Below are 19,209 nucleotides of genomic sequence, written 5' to 3'. Positions count from 1 at the left end.
GAGGGCATCTATGTCTATCACTCCCTGAGTCTGATATCTGGAGACGAAGCGCGTTGTCTTGGTGTTTACTGGAGAGACAAAGAAATCTATCTCCGACTGGCCTACGTGACAGATGATCATGTCAAACACTTTGGGGTAAAGGCTCCATTCACCCTGATGGATGTCTGTTCTGCTCAGCAAGTCTGCTGTCGAATTGAATTCTCCCTAGAGGTGTGCCACTTCTAGGGGACAACAAGTTGGTCTCTGCCCATTCTAGAAGAAGGCGTGCCTTTTCCATCAGGGATCGAGACTTCATCCCGCCTTGGCAGTTGATGTGGACCTTCGCGGTGACATTGTCGGTCCTGATCAGGACTTCTCTGTCTCGAACCAGATGTGCAAAGTCAAGCAGGGCCATCCTGACCGACCTTAGCTCCAGCCAGTTGATGCTTTGCCAGGAGGGGTCCACAGTGGGCACCTCAGCCTCTCAGGCTCGCATCAGTGGTGATCTGAATCTGTTCCGGCTTCCAGAGGGAGGAGCCCTTGAGGTTGGCGACCGAGGTCCACCAGTCAAGGGAGCGAAGGACACGTGTCGGGACTGTGATGGCAATCTTGGACTTCTGAGCAATGGCCTCCTGGTGTGGGAGAAGAAGCCATTGTAGAGGTCTTGAATGGAAACGTGCCCAGGGCAGGCAATCCATAGCTGAGATCATGAGGCCCTGTAGATGCGCCAAGGTGGAGAGATTGACGGTCCTGGCATCCCGGACCCCTTGGGTTGTCCACTGGAAGGAGTCTATTCTTTTGTGGGAAAGGGAGACAGTGCCCTGAGCAGTATTGATTATCGCTCCCAGGTGTTGAATATGTTGGGCTGGAGAGAGAGCACTCTTCTCCAGGTTGACGATGAAGCAGTGTTGTTGTAGGGAGTAAGATCTTGGCAACCTAGCAGTGGCCTTGGTGGAGCGAGGCGGTCTGAAGAAGAAGGTCATCCAGGTAAGGATAAACGTGAATGTGGGAGCTACTCCAGTGAGCCACCAGCGCAACCATGATCTTGGTGAAGACTCTGGGTGCCGAAAGCCCGAGGGGGAGCACCGTGTATTGGTAATATTGGCCGGCATAGGCAAAGCGGAGGTATCTGCGGTGGAGAGTGTGGGCTGGCACGTGTCCTCAGTACTTTCCTCCGCGCGAACAAGCTCTGAAGGGCCTGTTCAGGCGGACGAAAGGGAAGCCATTCCTCTTGTGTGAAGTACACAGTGACATCCTCAAAAGTCACCTGCAATACAAAATAGCCTTCATCCAAAGAGCGACTAAACAAAAGTGGAAGAAAACCCATGGTGCATCCCAAATATTATGTGATAGCTTCAGAATACTGATAGTGTTCTATGTATGTTAATATTCTCCAATTCCTTAACCCCCTGGAGTTTGAAGAATAAGGATTGAGGGGAAAGACAAGGCTACAATAAGATATCAGATTTGTCTAACATGACTTGTTTTTCTGAAACCCATGTTGACTTTTTGTGATTATGGCATTGGCTTCTAGATGTTCACAGACTCTCTGTTTAATGATTTTCCCTAGAATCTTTCCTGGTATTGATGTCAGACTAATTGGATGATAATTGTTGGGATCCTATCTCCCCCGCCCCCATTTTTGGAAGATGGGGACATTGTTTGCCCTCCTCCAGTCTGCTGGGACTTTTCCTGTTCTCCAGAAGTTCTTTTACCATGTTGGTCTTCCCAATCTGCATTACTAACTGTCATCAGTCTAGAGCAGCCTCACCCAATCTGTCAGGACCATGTGGCACACTGGTTTGAAAATGACATGGATGTGGCCACTAGGAGGAAATGGAGCAGAGGTTACTACAGTTCAAGTGGCAGGTACATGAGTCAGCACCTGGTGAGCTGTGCATCATGGGACATCTGATACAATATGCACAGTAGGTGAAGTTAGCCAGCAGTGCATCATGGTCAGAAATTGGCTTACAAAATCTTCATCACAAAGTCAAGTGTAGAACAGAAGTCTAAACTAGAAACTTTATTGAAAGAAAGAAATTGTATAAAGGCACAGTTCAAGGCATTATAGTCAAATCTAACTTTATAATAACAATTTGAGCATTTTATAACCCAGATGACATCCCTCCCCACAACAACACCCATTGGTTAACAAATTCCTGCGAAAAACATAATTGACAACTTAATTATCCTCTCAGCCAAACCTTCCCCCAAATATGATGTTTTGGGAACCACTGCATGGACTGTAAGTTCCCACCAAACACCCCACAACAGTAAGATAAGAGTTTTTTGTTCTCACCATTTTATAACCTTGAGTTAAACCACCAAAAGTGCTTATAACTTGATCAGCAATAACTTCAAAGGGCATATATTAATATCAATCCTAAACAATCCTTTTCCTTTTAGCTATCCCATCAGGCTGGGCTAACATTGTGAGTGATCAAATAAGATGCAGCTCCTTCAAGGCTGTGAACTGCCAAAGTGGTCCATTGCCAAGGTTACCATTCCTCTCCACCACATTCCTTCCCCAGTCCCTTATCTTCACTCAAAAGATTAGCCCTTTCACCAGCCAACTCTCCAGTCTTAGTCATTTTCTTCTCCATCTATATGTATCTCTATTATCTTTTCCTAAAATACATAATTACCTTTATTTCGGATTCTTCCATATTTTCCAACCACAAATATGGAAGAATCCAACAACCAACAACAATTTATAGAAGAATCCCAATTTTACATTAGGGTTCTGACAGAGCCACTGAAGGACCAAGAACAGCATCTGTCCACCCACTGCATCCCAGGCTGACAAAATCCCAATGACTCCATCACAAAGAAGGAAAGGGTGAATGGGAACCTGTTCCAAACTATTCTCTCCTGCAGTTTCTTCTATGGAGGAGGAATTCAGTGTTGATTCTCCTTTCTCTGTATGTTTGGAGACCATCTTGGACCTATGTATACCTGAAGAAAGAACAAATGGATGTGTTTTACATGTACACACATTTATACAGTCTGCCATGGACCACCAAAAAGACTCTGAATGGCCGCTCACAGGTGGACCCGGCAAATGGCTGTTTCCCAGGGCCGGAGTAAAAAGCCCCCCTATGGGACCAAAGACACCATGGGATGAGTCAGTGGTCCACAGGGGCCCCCCAACCACCAGAGAGGGCCGCTCAGGAGGCCCTGGCCTAGGCAGCGGAAGGGAGGGGGAATCCCTCCATTGGCTGCGGCTGCACTTCCACCATTCGGCCAGCCAGTCGTGGTAAATCCTCAGGGGACACAGCCGGCAAAGCCAAGGCTGGCCCAGGCTGGGTGTAAGTGACCTCCCCTATAGATCTGGACTCCTTGTCGTCCATAGCTCAGATGCAGATGTGAAAGAAAGGAAAGGGAAAGGAGACAAAAAGAAACTCTTTTTTTAAAAGGAAAGCACAGGAAGAAGAGAAAAGGAAAAAAAGGAGAAGCCAGGTGAGTCAGGGGAGCTGGAGGAAAAAATCCAAAGGCTCGAAGGAGCAGAGAAGAAAAAACGCATCCTACTAGGAGCAAGGCAGGAAGAAGACTGAGGTTCCTTAGGTTGCTCTGCCCATGGGTGCGGGCCAGGCCCCTGGCTTGTGTTTCTCTCTACCGGCCTGTTAGGAGCCATGTGGGCGGAGATACGCAATGTTAGAGGAGACTCGGCTCCTTCTCTGCTGGGAAATATCATCAACAGAAACAGAAAAGGAGTAATGAAGAGTAGACTGAGGTGGAAAAATGAGAAGCTCTGTTTTGGACATATTGAGCTTCAAGCATCGATACCGCATCCACTGTAAGACAGCTATAAGACAAGATGAAATGTGTCATTTCAAGACCCAAAGAAAGGTTAATAATAATAAATAATAAAATTTTTATTTATATACCGCTTTTCTAAAAATCAAAGCGGTTAACAACATGTGTAAATACAATCTAAAACCATCAAAATACAAAACATATAAAACATCAGAACACCAACTACAGCAATAAAGCCACATCTTGTGCCAGCTCAACAGTGCTGACGGGGGGGGAGCACATCGGGAGTCAGGGGTCAGGGGCATGCCTGCTCGAAGAGGTGCGTTTTTAACCCCTTCTTAAATTGGTTCAGTGAGGTGGCCGAGCGGAGCTCATCGGGAAGCGAGTTCCAGAGATTGGGGGCTGAGGAAGAGAAGGCCCTCCTGGTGGTAGTAACTAATCTGACCTCCGGAACTCAATAATTGCTTCCCGGTTGATCTGAGTGTGCGGGGCGGATTGTACGGAGAGAGGCGGTCCTCCAAGTACCCTGGGCCCAAGCCATTTAGGGCTTTATAGGTAATAACCAACACCTTGTATTGCGCCCGGAAGCGAATAGGCAGCCAGTGAAGGTCTTTAAGGACCGGTGTTATGTGGCTGGTCCTAGGTGTATTAGTGACCAGTCTTGCTGCCATATTCTGCACCAATTGCAGCTTCCGGGTATGGTACAAGGGTTGCCCCATGTAGAGCGCATTGCAGAAATCCAATCGAGAGGTTACCAGAGCATGTACTACCGTTTCAAGGTCCCCCCGGCCCAGGTAGAGTCGCAGCTGGCATATCAGCCTAAGCTGATAACAGGTGCTCCTGACCGTCGCATCCTGGGTGGAAAGATCCAGCTGAGTGTTATTGGTGTAGAGATGACAGGAAAAACCAAAAGAGCTGATAAGTTTTCCTAGGGACAATGTGTAGAGAGAAAACAAAAGGAGACCCAAAACAGAGCCCTGTGGAACTCCAACAGACAAGGGAACAAAGGATGAGGTCTGACCACCCGTGACCACTGCAAAAGATCTATCTGACAAATAAGATCTAAACCAGTCACAAACAGAGTCCAAGAACCCAAGGTCAGAAAGTATATCAGCTAGAAAACAGTGATCAACGATGTCAAAGGGTGCAGACAAATCAAGAAGGATGAGAACAAAAGATCATCCGAGTTCTTAGTGAGAGCCGTCTCTGTAGAATGCCGTGGGAAGAAACTGGACTGAAAGGGATCAAGAATAGAGTTGGCTTCAAGAAACTCAAGACAGCGAGAATAAACAAATTGTTCCAAAACCTTAGAAAGAAAAGGAAGAAGAGAAATCGGACGATAGCTCGACAAAGAATAGGGGTCAAGAGAAGGTTTTTTCAGAATAGGGGAAACTAATGCATGTTTAAAGACCGTAGGGAAAGAACCCATAGAGAGAGAGAGAGAGATTAAAAATATAGAGAAGCGAGGGCAGAAAAGAGGGAGCTATAGAAATTAGAAAATGAGTAGGAATTGGATCAAGAGAACAAGTGGCAGGTTTGGAAGAGTGCAGTAGTGTAGAGAGTTTATCGAAAGAGACAGGAAGAAACATAGAACAAATTTTCGGCAAGAGTGATAGAAGATTAGCAGTAGAAGAAAAATCAGGAGGGACTATCTCAGAGTGAATACTGGTAATCTCTGATCATAGAATCATAGAATTGCAAGAGACCACAAGGGGCCATCCAGTCCAACCCCAATCTGCCATGCAGGAAATCTCTATCAAAGCATCCCCAGTGACAGATGGCCATCCAGCCTCTACTTAAAGTCCTCCAAGGAAGGAGACTCCTCTACACTCCGAGGAAAGAGTTTGTTCCACTGTCGAACAGCCCTTACTGTCAGGAAGTTCTTCCTAATGTTGAGGTGGAATCTCTTTTCCTGGAGCTTGCATCCATTGTTCCAGGTTCTGTTCTCTGGAGCAGCAGAAAAGAGATGAAATAGCAAAATCATTAGGAGAGAATGATGAAGCGACAGGAGGAGAGGGAGTTTTAAGCAGAGTTGAAGGTGGAGAACAAAGAAAAGTAATCCCCATGATTCCCTCTGGGCAAGCAATCCCCATGATTTCCTTGGGGTCCCTTCCAACTCTATGATTCATATCCAGCAACTATTGCAATGGCACCTTTCAATTGAAATGGTTTGCATAGATTGTGATGATCCAATGCAAATTATTTTTTCTAAAGGTTTGACATCAAAGTCTTTCCAAAACATTTGGGGTGGCCTCCAACATGGAACTCAGCCAGCAACTGTCCATGTGGGCTATGGAATGATAGATTGGGCTATTATGGATTGCTAAAGGGGTTTGCCTGAGGAAGCCCTCAGGGCATCCCCATCCCTCCCTCCCTCCTTCCCAAATGCTATCCCCTCCTCCTCCTCCTCTTCCTCTTTCTCCAAGGCAACCAGGGTCCAAGGGAGCAGAAAGCCTCTGTTTCCTAGAGCATCCTTCAAGGCGAGAAAGAGCAGAGGCTCAGATTCCTAGACAGTCCTCCTCCAAAGAGAAAGAGAGAAAGTGGATGCTCAGATTCCTAGAGCGTCCCCTTCCAAGGGGAGAGAGGAAAGGCTCAGACTCCTAGAGAGGCAGAAGATGCAAAGGAAAGGTCCTTTGTGGGAAAAGGAAGAGGGAGGGAGAGGCCCAGGAAGGAGAAGAAGAGGAGGAGGAGGAGGAGGAGATGGTGGTGGTAAGGGAGGGGGCTTTGTGGGGGGAGGGGGGGAGAGGAGGGGGGGGGCGGGGGGGGGGGTTCTTTGGGGGGATGGAGAGACTGAGGGAGGACTCCCTCCAAGGGATGGAGGCAGATGGGGAAGAAGGGTCTCTGGAGGGAAAGAGGGAGGCAGCCCCAAAAGAAAGGGCTCAGAAGGACCCAAGGCCTGCTCCCCAGAGAGGATGGAAAGGGGGAAATAAAGGGAGAGAAATGTTTCTATGGGGAGGAGAAGGAACTGTCCCTCCTCTCCTTCCCCCCAAAGAGGCCAGAAAGATGGCAGTGGAAGGGACCCCTTTTTTTCCTGGCCTCAGGGAGGGATGTATCTATTTATTATCTGATTTCTATGCAGTTTCTTTCTCCTTTGGCAGCATAAGGGACCCCCCCCCCCCCCCCCAGGCAAGGAACCCAAATTGAGGAGAAAGGCAAAGGTTTTCCCTATCCTCCATCTCTTCCCCCCAAAGGATATGTCAGGCCTCCATTTTCCAGCACCATCTGTACCCAGGTCCCCTCCCTTTGCATTGGGGCAGGAGAAGGGCAGGAGGAGTCCATCAAACAGCATCATTTCTCCTCCTTTCTCTCCCCAAACCCAGGCACAGCCTTGCCACCAGAGGGCTAATCCGGATCCTTTCTTCTTTGGGGCAGAGGGAAGGAGCTGTCAGACTACTACCACCGACCCCCACCTCCCACCCCAAATTCCTGGCCTTTGAGTCTGAAACCAATCGCAAAAAGACCAAGTAAGAAAGTTATAAACTCCTCAGTTTCCCTAGGAAGAAATTATGAATGCTGTCTAAGTAATTTCTTAAAAATGAAACAGCTCACCCAGAGATGCCTTGATATCTGTTCCTTTCTCAGTTTGAGAGCAATGGAGGGTGTAGTAAATCACACACACGTTCTCGCTGTAGGAGAACTGTGACAATTGTCCCTTGCAGGTTCCTCACCCAGAATGTCACTCTGGGCTTCTGTCACCCACCCACTTTGCCCCTTGGCTTTCAGGTCTCCCTTGGGTTCACTGCCTAATGGGCCAACTATGGACCAACATGTGTGTGTTTTGTGGGTTTAAGTTTCTGTGCCCATAACCAAGATTATCATCATTTCTGTCAATGAGTGACTTAGGTGGAGGTTAAACAAAAATAAGAACAAAGTTTGCTGAACAAGGAGCCCTGGTGGCGCAGTGGTTAAATAAATGCCTGTACTGCAGCCACTCACTCAAAACCACAAGGTTGTGAGTTCAAGACCAGCAAAAGGGCTCAAGCTTGACTCAGGCTTGCATCCTTCTGAGGTTGCTAAAATGAATACCCAAATTGTTTGGGGGCAAATTAGCTTACAGTTGTAAACTGCTTAGACACTGCTTAGGCAGTATCAAGTGGTATATAAATGAAGCTTGTTTATTTGTTTGTTTCTTTATAATTTTGAATGTTAATACTGACTCATACTTTCTATTAATATTACATTTGTATTGAACTGTAAGCCCTTCTTCATGTCTCATAATTGTAGCACTTTGGTACCACTTGACTATGGTTCCAGGTGATGGAGTTTGTAGTTTGGAGAGTTACTAAGAGCTTCTGGAAGAGAGTCCTAAATACTTTAGAAAACTAAAAATACCAGGATTCCATAGACACAGAGCCATGGCTGCTAATGTGGCATAAAAGCTGTATAGCTGTGCCATGTGAAAGAGATTTCAGTCATCTATTTTTAAGCAACTGTGCCCATATTCTTATTCTGAGGCAAAGAAATATTCACAGATTGACAGATTAGCTCAGCAATGACATTCACTTCCCCAACCTTTTTGTACAAAACCTGGAAGCATTATCTGGTTGTTGTTTTTTTAAAATATCAAAAAACTATCTTCAACTCTCCCCTTCGTTTCAGCAAATTGTGGCCTACCAATTATTTTAGGATTCTCCACTATTTCTGCTGTTTTCCTTGGTGGAACCACAACAACAAAATTCATAGAATCATAGAGTTGGAAGAGACCGCAAGGGCCATCCAGTCCAAATTGCTGCTCACTAGTGGATTTTTTAATATCAGAATAGTGAGATCGCTCACTGAGAAGCATTCTTGCTGTTGCTGTCAACTGCCCTTGAATCAGCCCCAACTCATGGTGACCCTATGGATGAGACATCTCCAACCCCCAGAATATCCCCCTATTTGCCTCGTACTGGGGCCTGATAGAATATATGCCATTCTTGAGGATACTGGCTTTTTCAGCTGCTGCATCACACGGTTGCTTCATGTTAGGTTTGTGGTCTTCTAAGCTCTCCCATCTGTTTAAGTCACTCTGAATGCTGATCTTGTCCTCGATGGTATTAGCTGTCCCCTCCCCCAGTTCATCTGCAAACTTAGTAAATATGCCCCCTGTTCCATCACTGAGATCATTAATAAACATATGCACTGTGGGGGGGGGGGGGAATGCTAGGGTTGCTGCCCAAAATAAAAGGGAGTGGTAGCCAGAAAAAGTTTGGGGAGAACTGATCTATACTAACAAAATGATGCATTGTTTTTGCAGGGTGTTTGAGCAGAGCATCTTACGGATATCTTTACCCTGAGACAAGCAGAAGAGGAATAACTTTGGTCCTGGTTGTGGTTTCATTGGTGTAAAAAAATTATACAGATGGATGAAGCAGTCTCATCTGGTCCTGAAGGAGGAAAAGGCCGTGATGGCCTCAGTGCTGAGAGCAGTGGAGGATTCTGGGAGAGGACAGTCCAGAGGTCCCTGGACAAAGACCTTGTCAGCTCAGACACGCAGTGCCAACAGTTCAGGCAGTTCTCCTACGAAGAGGGTGAAGGGCCCCGAGAGATTTGCAGCCGACTCTACCATCTCTGCCGTCAGTGGCTGAAGCCAGAGCACCACACAAAAAATGAGATCCTGGACCTAGTAATCTTGGAGCAGTTCCTGAGCATCTTGCCCCCAGAGATGGAGAACTGGGTCAGGGAATGTGAGGCAGAGACTTGTTCCCAGGCAGTGGCCCTAGCAGAGGGTTTCCTCCTGAGTCGGGCTGAGAAGAAGGCGAAAGAGCAGCAGATGAGAGCATTTCCTCCTTGTGCCAAGGTAAGCAGTTTCTGTTCTGGAGGTGCCTTCTTTGGACCTCTGATGACTTTGGGGGGCAAAGGCCCACTGAGGAGCTTCTCCTGAAATGAAGTGCCCCCAGATGTGACTTTGATAAGGAGGAGTGTGGGTACAGTCCACCTTGTGATGAAGTGGAATCACAGTCACCAAAGCCTCTGAGAAGGGCGATTCTGCTTCAAAACCAGGTGGGTGCCCCCTCTGTGCCATGTTTTCAAAGGAAGTGCCAATTTTCCCTGCTGGCACTGCCACACAACCGGACATTTCCCCATGGTGACTCCAGTGGCAGAATCTGGCCCTGTTGTGTTCAGGAGGCTTCCACCCACTTCAGCAAATGGCCCGCTCTCACTCTAAGGGCTGAAGCACTTTTGCCTTTGTTGACTCCCCCCCCTTTCCTTTCCTTTTTATTCCAAAACCAGCATAACTCTCAGAACAACTGGTAAATTACTACTCAATTATCCTAAGGTGAGATTGGCGACTACCCAGCAAAGGGCCTTCACAGCAGTAGCGCCTTCTCTTTGGAATGCCTTACCTGAGGAGATCCGCCTTAGTGGAATGGTTGAAGCCTTTAAAAAGGCATTAAAACCCCATCTCTTCCTACAAGCCTACCCTCCCAATTCCTTCTAATAATGTTTTCCCCCTATTGATTGTGATGTACTGATATTTAGGATTTTAATGATGTTAAATTATATGTTTTTTACCAAACATTTTGGATTTAATTTGTATTAATGTGTATTCTTAATATGTTATTCACAGTATTGTTTTTTACTGATATGTTGTACACCACTTTGATCCTGGGAAAAGCGGTTTATAAATAAACAATTTATTATTTATTATTATTATTATTATAACAAGTGACCAACACCAGTGTTGTTGCCATAGACTGTACAGTTAGGTATACAGTCAGTAGATGCTTTATCCACTGATTATCCATCCATGGCTTGAAAATATTCAAAAATATGTAAATTCCATAAAGCAAACCTTGATTTGTCATTTTATATAAGGGACCCCATTTTGCTATCCACCGTATTTAATCCACAGATTTTGGTATCCATGGGGTGTTCTGGAACCAAACCTCAGCAGATACCATGGGCCCACTATAACTATAAAGTAGCAGTAGGCTTTCAATTTTTTTATCTATATGAGTTTTACAGTTCTTGCTTACATGTACACACACACACACACACATAATTATACACAGCGATATAAAAATAAATGAGTATATGGGAAGACTTCCATTTTAAGTCAAAGCATGGTTTTCCAGAACTTCAGAAGTTGTGGGTTCCATGAAATTGTTTGCATTCCACCATATACAATAAGTGTCTGCAATGTATTAACATACTTATCACACTCTATTCCACCTTTTTGAGCTCTTATTTTGTATGTCAGTTTTTTTAAGTAGGGCATATTAGCTCCTTACTTTTTGCTGACTTGGCTGTGACTGGATGTCTCATCTCACACAAGTTCCAACTCCTCCGTCCAAAAACCTTTGCCATTTTCTCATCCTTCTCCAAATCCCATGTCCTGAATCCTGACTGTTGTTTCAGGTGAAGAATCTCTTGGTTGAAGTTCACTCTGAATTCCCTGTGGCTGAGAAGTCTCCATTGGACCCCAGGCAGAGTCCCCAATGGAGGGCCATCCAGCAGGAGTGTGATGGAGGGCCCCCTTTGCAAGGTAAGGATGAACACCCTCTGTCCAGAATCCTGCACGTCTCTTTGCACATCTGAATGCATCTGAGAATCAGTAAAAGGCAATGTTTTGAATTGTGTTATTGGACTATCTAGCTAAAAAAAATTGTGCTGATATGACAACGACTATTATAACATATCTTACCAAAAAGCAACGTGTGAAGACGTTGTTGTTTTTAACTGGGCTTGAGTCAGTCTTGACGCATGATGACTCAGTGGATGAGATATTGCCAAGGCTGCCTGGCCTCCACTGTTTTGCTTAGTTCCTGTAAAGTTATACCCATGGCCCCCTTAATAGAGCTATTCCACCTATCATGTGGCCTTCCTTCCTTCCTTCTTCCCTCCACCTTTCCCAGCATTATTGTTTTCTCCTATAAGCCGCATCTTTTCATGATGTGACCAAAGTAAGACAGCCTCATAGAATCATAGAGTTGGAGGAGACTCCAAGGGCCATCCAGTCCAACCCCTGCCATGCAGGAACTCACAATCAAAGCATACCCGACAGATGGCCAACCAGTATGTTTAAAAACCTCCAACGATGGCGAGTCCACCACACTCCGAGGGACTGTGTTCTACTGTTGAACAGCTCTTACTGTCAGGAAGTTTCTCCTAATGTTGATGTAGAATCTCTTTTCTTGTATCTTGCATCCAATGTTTCGGGTCCTATTCTCTGGAGCAGCACAAAACAAGCTTGCTTCATTCACAATATGGCATCATTTCAAATATTTAAACAAGGCTATCATATCACCTCTTAACCATCTCTTCTCCAGGCTAAACATACCCAGTTCCCTAAGTTGTTCCTCATAAGGCATGGTTTCTGGACCCTTCACCACTTTGGTTGCCTTCCTCTGAAAATAGTCAAGTTCCTGAATATCCTTTTTGAATTATGGTGCCCAGAACTAGAAACAGTATTCTAGGTGAGGCCTGAACAAGGCAGAGTAGAATGGTACTATTTCTTCCCTTGATCTAGACGCTATACTTATGTTGATGCAGCCTAAAATTGCATTGGCCTTTCTAGCTGCCACATTACACTGTTGACTCATGTTCAACATGTGGTTTACTAGGACCCCTAGATCCCTTTCACATGTAGTGTCATGAAGCCAGGTGTCCTCTATCCTATATCTATCCATTTCATTTTTTCTACCTAAGTAGAAATTACATTTCTCCGTGTTGAAGTTCATTTTCTTAGCTTTGTCCCAGCTTTCTAATCTCTTCAAGTCATTTTGAATTTTGATCTGTCCTCCGGGGTATCAACTATTCCTCCAAATTTGGTGTCATCTGCAAATTTGGTAAGCATGCCCCTTATTCTTCCTCTAAGTCATTGATAAAAATGTTGAATAGCACTGGGTCTAGTACAGAGCCTTGTGGAACCCCACTGGTCACTTCTCTCCAGGATGAAGAGGAGCCATTGTTCAGCACCCTTTGGGTTTGGCTAGTTAACCAATTGCAAATCCATTTAACAGTCTAATCGTCAGTTTAGTCATCTTGGCTTCAAGGGAGGAGTCCAGCTTGATACCTTCTAGGACCCATTTGTTTGTCTTTTTGGCCATCCATGGTTTCCTCAGCACACTTCTCTAGCACTTCATCTCAAATGAGTTGATTTTCTTCCTATCTGATTTCTTAACTGTCCCGCTCTCACCTCCATACATGGTAATAGGAAATACAATGGAATTTATGCATTTTCAATTGCATAAGTAATAAACTTTTACTGTGTTGCATAGAATTTGGAGTGGAGGGTGTTGGAGAGGATGTAATGAAGTAGGATCGTATATACATATGTGGTGGCAATGTAAATACAGTCCTATGGGATGCACAGGGAGGAAGGGATGGCGCATCCCATAGGGACTAATGGCCCGTGGCGTTCGCGTTGGTGCCATGCTGCAGCATGCACGAGCCCCATCCATTTAAATGGGGCTCGAGCATAAGCGTAATTTGCTTTATGCAAGGGAGTCCAGAATGGATCCTCCATGTAAAGCAAGGGCGCACTGTATGTAAAAAGAATGGGAAATAATAATATTAGAAATAGAAAATATTATGGATATAAGAATAGATAGAAAACCAAATATAGTATTGTTAGCACTATATAATGATGCAGAATCGAAAAAAGAAGAAAGAAATCTTGTAACAAATAGCGAATAATGATAAATTAACGTGTAAATTGAAAGTGAAGAAAAGATTATGGAACAAAAATGATTTTGATGAAATATGAAATATTTTGGTTGGAGTATATGGGTGGGAATGGCTCTGGAGAAGGGGTGCACTGAGGTGATTTTAGTATAAAATAAGTAAATAAATGTTAAAGCATATATGTGTAAGAAGAAAAGTATAACAATTTCTATTGTAAAATTTAAAAATATTAATTAAAAAAAAAAGAATTTCAAAGTGATCTTGGCTGTCTCTAGCAGCCTTTCCTCTTTCAGTTAATTTTTCTAATAGCATGATGTTCCTCATAACAACCACCCTGCGAGGTGTGTGTGAGAGACAGAATCGATGGTGGAGGTCCTTCAATAAGTTCCAGTGGGAACTGGAAATGGATTTCCCAGCCATGTTCCAATATAAAAACCCCTGCATCAATTTCTTGTTGTTCTTCTTGTGTCCCTTCATGTCATTATGGCAACTCTAACGTGACCCTAGGAGGCAGCATGGTGTAGTGCAGGGGTCGACAACCTCCGGCCCGCGGGCTGGATGAGGCCCGCCGAGGCCTTTTCACTGGCCCTGGCGCAGTCCTGCCGCCGATTGCCACCCCGCTTCCGCGCCGCTCCGGGTGCCATTTTGTTTTTTAAAATGGCGGCTGAAGTCTCACGTGACCTTTCCGCCATTTTAAAAAACAAAATAGCGGCTGGCCTCTAGGAGGCCCGGTGCGATCTCTAGAGCCCTGTCAGAGGGCCCCAGCGGCAGCGGCAGGCCTCTAGCCAGCAGCGGGCCTCTATGGAATATGACTCTGGAGAGCGGGGTTTGAATTGCTGCTCAGCTATACGTTTTACTCAGTTGTATTACTGCGTCCCAGGATCCTCTGTGGAAACAGTATGACATTGTTGCTTGCAGTACCACTGCGCATCTTGCTGTCCATTCAGTTGTACATATGGTGCAAAACATTGCCACTTGACCCAAGGGTTTCACAACTTGAGTAATCCTCATTTCCACATGTGGAGATTGATTTTATGCATTTCGTTCCTTGTGCGTTTCTATACAGTGCAGGCTTTTGCTCTCTGGGCCTCAAGTCCCTCATACTTTCCACCCTATTCTTTGTCTATGCAACAACAACAACCTTGTGAGGTACTTCAGGCTCAGAGAGAGTAAGGGCCCAAGTGTCTTTCGGGGCTCATGAAGCTAAAACTGGATTTTCTCAGACCCTGTCCAACACTTGAGCCACTGCACCCAATCTCTCTCTGCATTTTTCAGGGCTGGAAGTGTTCTTTTGTGCCAAGACTTCCAAGACAATGCAGGTGTTCCTCCGTAATTAAACTGAGTCCTTCTTTAACAGGAAATTTGGTACGAGAACCGCAAATTACATGTGAAGACTAAGGAAGGGTTCCTGAACTACACAAAAAAAGAAGTGCACATGAACATTTTTAGCACACTTTTTCTCCAAAACTAATAATATGCACATGTGAAGTGAAACCATGAGAAAACAAAAATGTTTGGAAGATTCAAGGGTCTCCGGAGGCAGCTGCTGTTTCCTTTGTGTGTTGTGGGCAGGAATACATGGCAGCAGTAGGATCAGCTACAGCAGAATCACACTGTTTCTCAGCTCAAGTGTTAGTGCATTGTTTGCTCCAGACAAGTTGTGCAACCAGATGCTGAAAGCTATGTTTCTTCCAGCTCTTTTTCACCATCCTTCTAATGCATATGTTGCTAAAACATTTTCATCTGTGTAGGGGATGAAGAGGAAATGGGGCAAGGTGGGTATAATATGACTTTGGAAAAAGGAGTTTACTTGTCAGAGGGTTTGTTAACTGAGGGATGCCTGTACTTGCTAGTGAGTCTTTAAGACTGCTACTTCTAACAGCAATAGATGTGACTGGATTCCCCTCTGCCTTGGTCTCTCCCACAGAAGCTGGAATGATCCCACCAACAAGGACTCGGTCGCCTCTTCCACTTTGCGGTGAACCACAACCAGATCAGGTAAGGAGAAGGAATCCTGGAACAAGAGGACTGGAGCAGTCTGGGTTCCTCTTTTCCCAGATCACATCCTTCTCAGCGCTAGTGGAGAACTTTGTTTCAGTTTCCTTTGGATTTTTAAAAATTGTAAAAATTTGCAAACTTCTTCTCTAGGCTTGAATCCTTCCTTGTCTTCAGTCTTCTTATTCGTGAGTTAGAGTTACTCTCCTTTTTATTTGAACTTTTTCTTGAGCCCAAAAGGGGAGTTGATAGATATTCCCATCCTCCTTCCTTGGTCCAGAACAAATCCCCTCTCCCTCTGTGGCATTCAGAGGGAGGCTACTGGAGCTTCTGGAGCTGCCAAGGAACCAGCAGAACCAGGGCCATCGTTGGCCTCTACAAGGAAGATGGCCAATGCCATTCAGGGATGTTTCAGGCAGGGGTGGGGAAATTGCTTTTAATGCCAGTTTTCAGGTAATATTTAGCTCAAAATTGGAGAACATAAGAACTTTATTGGCCATGTATGAAGACTGTATCTGGCATCTTTTTGTAGGCCATGAATGATTTGTGTGTCATGGACCTTCGCCTATATTGGTATTAATAGGTTTGGACTGTGTAGTATTATTATTGATTTATTTATTATTAATCTTTTAAAATTTGCTATATACATAAGCTGCACAGACCTTTTCAAATTGGCTGAGGACCAGCCAAACCCTCAGCAGTTGACTCCCTGCTTCCTCTCTAGCACCTCTAACATATCATCCAACATTTCACACATGAAAATTACCACGTGTGTGGCAAGGCAACAGCAGACTATGGTCAAGATGGCAAAGTTTATTGCTGAAGAAGTGTGCATACACTTACAGAGGCTGACATTGCTGGCTTATCCCAGACTCTTCTGGGAAGGGCAAGATGACTAATTGGCATTGTCCCTGGCAAATTGGAGGGTATGCTATAAAACTGTATAAGTCTCCTCTCAAAACTGGAAAAAAACTACCAGCTGACAATTGTCCAACCTTGCATTTGGACCCAGGATCATCCCTCCTGGCATGCTGGAGTGCCCACATTTGACCTGCCCACCCCATCTGCAGTTGCCTATCCTGGTTCAAATCCTGAAGTGTAATAACTTTGGTGTTTTGTTCTTCAATTGTGGTGTAATCCTTCTTTAAAATAACAGGCTCTACAGACCGCCCCTAAGGGGTGGCCTGCAGATACCTCTAGCTGCGATGGATCAGGGCCATGGTAACCACACGCCGCTACCCTGATCTCTAATTTTTGCACCCTGGAAAGGGCGCCATAGTTGCCGGCATGCAGCTTTTCTGTGCTCCTTTGATGCTGCATTAAGGAGACACAGAGCCAGAGGCACGCAGTGATGCCATGCTCCATGTGGTGCCATGCGGGTGGAGTTGGGGCATGCGTCTTGTGGATGCCACTCCCTGACTCCATGCCCAAGCCAGCCTAAATGGTTGGTCTGTTGACCCTTTTGAGTCTCCTTTTACTGAAGCTATAGACTGTGGCGGGTTATAAACCGCCGCTTTGAGGCGGTTTGCCGCCGCTGCCGTTTGCTCCGTGAGGGAGCTGCAGCAGCCACACCGCGCAACTCCCGCACGGACCGAAAAAGAAGCTCCAAAATGGAGCTTCTTCTTGCGGCGCCTCTGTGATGTCGCGAGGCGCCTGGGGCACATTCGCGACGTCAGAGACACTGCGACACGTTCGGACGCACAGCGTCCGATACGTAAAGATGGCGCCGGCCATGTGGAACGGCCGGCACCATATTGTATGGACAGAGTCCGTATTAGAGTCAGGGGCATCTAGAAGAGACACCCCTTTTTTAAAATGGGACGTCCTGCGGACCTCCCAAGTGCCAGTCTGTAACTGGCCTGTGTCTTGGACTGAAGCTCCTGTGTTATCAGATCTTGTTCACGATACTCATGATGTTGATGATAGAATAATCAGTCTCACTGCGGCTGCCTTTGGTGCTGTGTCAGCCTGTGAGTCCGCTTTGTCCTGATTGTCATAGCCAGCAGCCATCTTGATACCAGTGATAGCAAGAACCCTTTCTTCTGTCTTTAGGGCCTAGTGACTTTTGAGGAGGTGGCCGTGTCTTTCTCCCCAGAGGAGTGGGCCCTGTTGGATCCTAAGCAGAGAGCCCTGCACAGACAGATTATGGCAGAGATCAGTGGGATCATGGCCTCTCTTGGTAAGGATCTCTCTTTCCCTGGAAGTTTTCTGTTTTAAAATTAATTTATAATGGCGTTAACAGCTACCATATTTGTAGTGGGTCCTGATTCAGCCCAAGTGGGTAAGGGATGAGCCCTGGATATGCAGGTCATGGAGGAAATCTGTGGAATTATGGCCTGTCTTGGTAAGGCTCTCTTGTTCTCTTGTTGATCATCATTTCCATTCTAAAATGTAGTGGTGAGATTACATGCTTTTGTGAGGCAAGAGGCTATGCTGATGTAACAAGGTGATAGTAGGGTCCAAGACGGAAAGACTTTTGCTGAAGAGCCAGATGAAATGTGCCAACAGCTAGCGGGCAGCACCAATAGTGTGTGTGGCAGAGTGAAACTTGGAGAATCTCTCAGAGACTGAAGAGCAGAGGACAAGTTCAAATAATACCATGTCTAATGATGCAACTGATTTCATGCTTAAAGGATATTCAGCTGCTGGCCTGCAAAGAGATGAAAGAAAAATCTCAAACTCAAATCTCAAGACCACATTATAGGTGGATTGATTTAATCCAGGAAGCCATGGCCCTGAGTTTACAAGACGCTGCAGGACAGTGGATGGCTGGAGCTTTTGGATTTCTCTCATTCATGGAATCACCAGAGGTTGACTTCATGTCAGAGAACAAAATGAACAACAAAAGAAAAATAACAGCAGAAAAATTGCTTTTTAGTAGGAATAGTGTCTCAACTATGCTAGTCACAGGAGGCTCCTTGAGGCAGGGATAGGGAACACCCCACATACCACATCCTTCCCCAGTCACACACCTAGAGACAGTGTTGTGTCAGAGGGTGTCTTGTACTTCGTTGAACAATGAATTTAAAACGACTTAGAAAACATATCCAGGGTTCACCATGATGACAATATATCAAAGTACAGTTTTATCCGAAATCCACAAAACAATGATATCTTTCTTGGATCAGCCGAATTGCACATTGTACATGTTGCAAGCTTTCTAAGCTCCACTGATCCTGGAGTAATTTTTATTTTGATGATGATGATGATGTTAGCTAGTGCCCTGCATTTGGTTAAGATAATGTAATTGTTCTCTTCAGGATCAGATGGCTACTGGGAGATACAGCCCAGCAAATAAAGTTTAAATTCTATTAGCAAGACAAAAAGCTACCACTTTTATAGCAATAGCAAGTACATTTCTATACTGCATACCAGTTCACTTAAGCACTCCCTAAGCAGTTTACAAAGTGTAAGCTCATTGCCCTCAACAATCTGGGTACTTATTTTAGCGACTTTGGAAGGAGGCAAGCCTCACAGAATCATAGAATCAAAGGCCTTACTGAAATCAAGATATACTATATCCACAGCATTCCCTTCATCTAACAAGCTAGTAACTTTATCAAAGAACGAGATTAGATTTGTCTGGCATGACTTGTTTCTCTGAAACCCATGTTGACTTTTTGTGATTATGGCATTGCCTTCTAAATGTTCACAGACTCTCTGTTTAATGATCTGCTCCAGAATCTTTCCTGGTATTGATGTCAGACTAACTGGACGATAATTGTTGGGATCCTCTTTTTTCCCCTTTTTGAAGATGGGGACAACGTTTGCCCTCCGCCAGTCTGCTGGGATCTCTCCTGTTCTCCAGGAGTTTTCAAAGATTATTGCCAATGGCTCCGATATTACATTTGCCGTTCTTTTAATACC

The 19,209-nt window shown here is 45.2% G+C and overlaps 1 pseudogene; it reads left to right on the top strand.

The window, feature by feature from the left end:
* The first annotated feature begins 6,902 nt into the window (after positions 1-6,902).
* Positions 6,903-19,209, top strand: part of LOC121923057 — a 47,138-nt pseudogene continuing 34,831 nt past the window's right edge.

Source organism: Sceloporus undulatus, chromosome 2 (assembly GCF_019175285.1).
Source record: "Sceloporus undulatus isolate JIND9_A2432 ecotype Alabama chromosome 2, SceUnd_v1.1, whole genome shotgun sequence".
NCBI classification, from domain to species: Eukaryota; Metazoa; Chordata; class Lepidosauria; order Squamata; family Phrynosomatidae; genus Sceloporus; species Sceloporus undulatus.
This window is presented reverse-complemented; position numbering and strand designations above follow the sequence as displayed.